This window comes from Paroedura picta, chromosome 2, assembly GCF_049243985.1.
Source record: "Paroedura picta isolate Pp20150507F chromosome 2, Ppicta_v3.0, whole genome shotgun sequence".
NCBI classification, from domain to species: domain Eukaryota; kingdom Metazoa; phylum Chordata; class Lepidosauria; order Squamata; family Gekkonidae; genus Paroedura; species Paroedura picta.
The window spans coordinates 75,543,137-75,548,856 of record NC_135370.1 but is presented as its reverse complement, the minus strand read 5'-3'; positions in this window follow the sequence as shown (position 1 = coordinate 75,548,856).

The window sequence follows — 5,720 nt, the reverse complement described above, 5'->3', positions numbered from 1 at the left end:
ACAAAACCACAAGAATTTGTAGGATATGCTTTTGTGGGTGGTGATAACCCCTCAGAGGCACATGGAGGCTGAGGTGTCAGTAGTACTAAGGGTGTACCATTCATCATGACAGGTGCCCCAGCCAATGAGCGTGCAGTATTTTCTGACCAATGAGAGCGCAGAGGAGGCGGGACTAAGGCGGGTGTAAGGGCCTGCCCACGTGGTCAGGTTGGCCCCTCCCCCCTGAAAAAATGGGAGGGGTTGGAATTATGTCTTGTTGTAGCCTGACTCTTGGTTTAATTAAAATAAGCAGATAAATTTTGGATCTTTGATACTGAAAAACCACCCCTGCGGGGCGGGTAGGTGTAAGGATATTACAAGCAGAGTCTCCTAGCACAAGCACCTGAGAGAAAAGCCGATCAGAATGCCCCTGTAGATGGTGCTGTATTTTTTATCCTTGTTAATTTCAAAGTATCATAGCTCGCTTAAAAAATAGGCAGAATGATTTTAGATCTTTGATGCTAAAAACCAACCCTGCAGGGCGGGCTCTTGTAAGGATTTACAAGAAGTGTCTCCCCCTGCAGAAGCACATAGGGCGAAAAGCGATCATGATGTCCGAATTTGGTTCTTGGACATAGCCCAAAGTTTTTTATCTTTGTTAATTTTAAACGTATTATAGTTTAATTAAAATAATCAGGTTAATTTTGGATCTTTGATGCTAAAAGCCAGCCCTGCAGAGCAGGCTGTTGTACAGTTTTATACATAGGGAATGCTCTGGGACTCCAAAGGGGTTCTCTGTGTGACCGGAAGAAGTTTCAGAGAGTGTGGCAGGGGATGGTAGGTGGGGGTTTTTTTGGGGGGGCTCGGGGGGTGCATTTCTTCCCTTCTACACTCAGTATCCAACTATGGCTTGATTAAAATAACAAAATGAATAAATTTTGGATCTTTGGTGCTAAAAGCCAGCCCTGCAGAGTGGACTGTTGTATGGTTTTACACATAAGGAGTGCTCTGGGACTCCAAAGGGGTTCTCTGTGTGGCTGGAAAAATCTCAGAGTGTGTGCCAGGGGTGCTAGGAAGGGTTGTTTTTTTTTTGGAGCTCCAGGAGCGCGCATGCTACCAGCATTTAAACGTGCTAACGAGCGTGCCTTTCAAATGGGAGAGAGGGAAGGCATCCAGGGTGCTTTCTGCTACTGCAGAACCCACTGCCCCCATGGAAACCACACCAGTATATCTACTGCAGAGTCAGGATGAATATATATATTTCTGTTCAAACACATAGCTCTCAGCCTGTATGATCTGGCTTTCTAAGGAATTGCTCAGCCAGTTTGCCTACTGAATAGCTCACATATGTCAGAAAAGAAAAGGCTGGTTAGGCTCCGCCCCCCTCCCCTCGAAACGTCAGGGAGTGTTGATTGTGGCTTGCTGGAGCTTGAGTGTCCAGCGAGTGTGTTTCGATGTGATTAGTAGAAGGGTGGGGTACGACTAATGGTTTTTTTCTTCTATCGTGGGGGGATATCTGATCATTCGTGGAATAGAATATAGGAATTTCTGAGTGCACTCTTAAAACAGACCAACATGAAGTTTTTTATTCTTGTTAATTTCAAAAGTGGCAGGCCTTCCCCCACCCGCCCCCCCCCGATACACAGAGCCTGAAAGCAACTGACTGTATATAGTCAACGATGTGAGAGCCTCTGAGTTGACTGATTTATTTTTGGAGGGTGGGTGCCCAGGGAGATTCACAATATAAAGAAAATACATAAAATATATCACATAAAATACATACAAAAGCAAATTTTAAAACCACAATTTAGGACTACTTTAATCCGATGCAATCCTAAGTAAAGCCGACAGCTGCCTAGTAAGGACCAAAAGCGGGAGGTTCAAGTGTACAACCCAGAGGAGCTTGTTCCACAAGTGTGGGGCTGCTGCCGAAAAGGCCCTTTTTTCATGTAACCACCAAATAAGCTTCTTTGGTTACTGGGACAACCAGACAGGCCTCTCCCAGTAATCTTAATTCCAGGACTGAGTTTTTCTATGCAGCGGTATATTTTGTGTACAAGGAAGCCTTCAGACGTGTGAGCTCTCACTTGCTGTCTGCCATGGTAAGCCACATGGAGGATCACCATCTCACTGAGAAGAATTAGATCTACATACTAGGGAAGGTCTTGTCATTGGAACACAAACTCAATAATTTGGCCCTCAAAAGCTGCTAAAGGGGATCTGATGTGGACTTGAGCCGTGCAAAACTTGTCCCAAAGTTGTTTCACTAATTAAAACAACAACAACAAAAATGCCCTTCTCCAAGCCTGGATGTGTGTGTGTGTGGGGGGGGGGGGGGGTTTGAGCATAATACAGATACCTGTATTTTTCCTATACCAGGACTTAATGGACCTAGGGAGGGGTGGAAAAGTTCCAATGGGGTAAATAACAGATGGAAAGGAGAAAGTTCCTCATTACCACAACACCAGTCTAGTCACACACACTCTACTTCTATCTAGGGTCGAATTACATGCTCAGTTTTCTGGTCTGTGCCTGTTTTCCTAGATGCTATTCCTGGGACATCTCTTGTCACCCTACAAAAAGCAGCCCCCCCCTCCCCCATATGTGTACTTTTGTTTTATAGTCTTGTGTTAATGCCACATCTCATACTGGTGAAATTCACAAAATAATAAATACCACAACATAGACAGAGTGTAAAAGAGCACCCCCCCTCACCCCCCACAAAATATTCTCAACACAGCGTGTTTAATCAAGAATATTATTTATTTATTTGGATTTTTATACAATGTTTAAACAAAGTTATACCTGATAACAGCAATGTTCCTACACGTTCTGAAAACCTGCTGTCAGCAATCTGAACATAAGTTTGATCAGATATACAACGTTAGGGCAACTCAGACCGTCAGTTCGGTATAGAGGTCTCCAACATAGCCTGACAATCATGTCTTTTAAATTTTCTAAGGGAATGCTCAGTGCAAGCAGGTATGGACAGACAGTTCTCTGTACAACAGGGTGCCTTCTAAAAATGCTTTTTCAATTGCACTTCAGGTTGCTTTAGAACAAAGTAGGGTTGATGGGGGAACATTAAGATTCCGTTATTTTAGCTGATGTGTAAGGGGGTGTGGTGGGAATAGGCAGAGGCCTCAGGGGCTGTTTTAGTACTGATAAGAGATCCCACCTAGAAAAGCTGGGTGTGTGTCTTAACGGTTCCTCCACTGTGCCCTGGCCTCTGGGGGGGAAAAAAAAACAGGCCATTCCCCCCCCCCCCAACACCCTTCAAACACAATAATGGGTTTGCAAAACTTCGAGCTCTCCCCCCCCCCTATACAGAACCCTGAAATTTAAGATTCGGTTATTTTAATAATTGGATATACATTCAGCTAAACTATTAATGTGTAATGTCCATTACAGCCCCTTGATATTTCACCACAACAGGAGGTTCCAGAGACCAGAGTGGTAGACATGGATCCTGCAAACTCTTCTCTGGTATGGAGCAGTTACATCCTTCAGTTTAGCATGCCTCAAATGGGTGTGTTGCAAGGGGGCTACAATTGTTTGTGTGTGTGTGTGTGTGTGTGGTGGTGGTGGGGGGGGAATTAAATGAAAAATGCTTGCTTTTCATTTGCACTTTGGGTTGCTTTAGAACAAACCATGAGTTGAGGGGAATCCTGCTAATAAGATAATAGCCAGTCAAGGACTTTCATACATAGGGACTGAGTATCTACCGTAAAGCACTGTTGGCACAGCAGCACTGACATTGCAGGCTCACACTGTTTTTACCCCCATTCTCCTGTTAAAGCTCAGACGATTTGTTTACTCAGACTGACTGCGTACACCTAATTCTGCAATGGTAGTTAGAGTGCATCTCAAAACATCTATTTCAGTAAAGGAAATCATAAATCTGTAGCTTATGTTTCCTACGCACATTACCTATTTGAGACATTGCTTACCATGAGAGTGATCCGTTGAGGGCTACAACTGACACAAGCATCAGCTTAAAAAAATCAAAAATCAAAAAAGGACCCCCCGTGATACCAATAGTCTATGGAAAATCACAGTATTAGTGTTTTTCTTTGGTATAACTGGAGAGCAGGTAGCATCTCGGGTGGTTTTTTGGAATTTGTCTCTTTCTTGTCCCCCAAAATGAAGTGCGGTGCGGGTTACTGAGTTTTAAATTGTAGACTTTAAGATTCAGTTATTTTAATAATTGGGTATGCATTCACCTAAACTTTGAATTCCATTAGTAGATATCCAGGCAGTCTCAAATGCAACCTTACCACGTGTCTAAAAGCAGTTTGCGGATCTGAAGGAGTAAGAGTTTAAAGAGAAACTGTCACGTGTGAAAAATTTTCCTCCTGGCCTTTCTTAGCATTTTTTTTGGATATAAAATTATCGACTTGCTTGTCACTAATCAAGACTTCTGTGAGGACACCCGAGGTAAAGATTTTTTTCAACAGGTGTCTTCAAACAGCAACTTCAGCCTTTAAATACACGTATTCTCCGAATTCTGGTATTTGCTTTCAGGTTACAAAAAAAAAATTTGAACTGTGTAGAACATTAGAAATTTAGAAGTAAGGGCTTTAGTTCTGGTCACCCAGCATTGTGAAGCATCTATGTTCATTATAGGACTTGATATTTCATCACATCAAGGGGTTTCATACCTTTTTGATGATCGACAGAATTGTGTCATACCAGTAATATTATGCAACCGGCATGTATAAATGCATATTAAAAGATCATTTGTATAAAATAAAGTCACTCGGACCCTGGCTGACCTGTGATTTCACTGAGACAGGAAGATGTGTAAGGATGTGTGGTGGGATGAGAGAAGAGTAATATTCATGTTTCTGGAAAGTATCGATAAGCATTCCCCCCTGGAAAAAACAGGATGCATGTATTCGCAGTTCCTCTAGCGTGTCTGCCCTCTGAAAACAGCCGCTCCCCACCCCACCCACTCCAAACACAAGAGGGGCTTTGCAAATCCTGCTCTCTGTACATTGTACTCTGAAATGAAGTGCAGTGGGGGTTTGTTGTTGTTGTTGTTAGTTGCGAAGTCGTGTCCATCCCAGTGCAACCCCATGGACAAGGATCCTCCAGGCCTTCCTGTCCTCTACAACTCCCCAGAGTCCATTTAAGCTCGCACCTACTGCTTCAGTGACTCCATCCAGCCACCTCATTCTCTGACGTCCCCTTCTTCTTTTGCCCTCCATCGCTCCCAGCATTAAGCTCTTCTCCAAGGAGTCCTTCCTTCTCATGAGGTGGCCAAAGTATTTGAGTTTCATCTTCAGCAGTGGGGATTATTGAGTCTTAAATCGTAGACTTTCAGTTATTTTAATAATAATCGGGTATGCATTCACCTAAATTTTGAATTCCCTTATTAAATATCCAGGCAGTCTGAAATGCATCTGTACCGCATGTTTAAAAGCAGTTTGTAGATCTGAAGGAGTAACATCTTAAAGAGAAACTGTCATGGGTGAATATTTCCCCCCTGTACTTTCCTTTCTTAGCATTTTTTTTTCCGAGGGGGGGGGGCTATACAATTGTCAATTTGCTTCTTCAGTAAAGGAATTTAATCACTAATCAAGACTTCTGTGAGGAAAGCGGAGGCAGAGAGGGCCCCCTGACTGCAGCCCCCCTGCCCCCTGATCCTAATGATTATAGTTAGACATCAGAAAAAGTCATCCTCTTTTCGATTTTTTTTTTGGTCTCTTTTTCTCGGTTTCAGCATTATGTTGTATAAA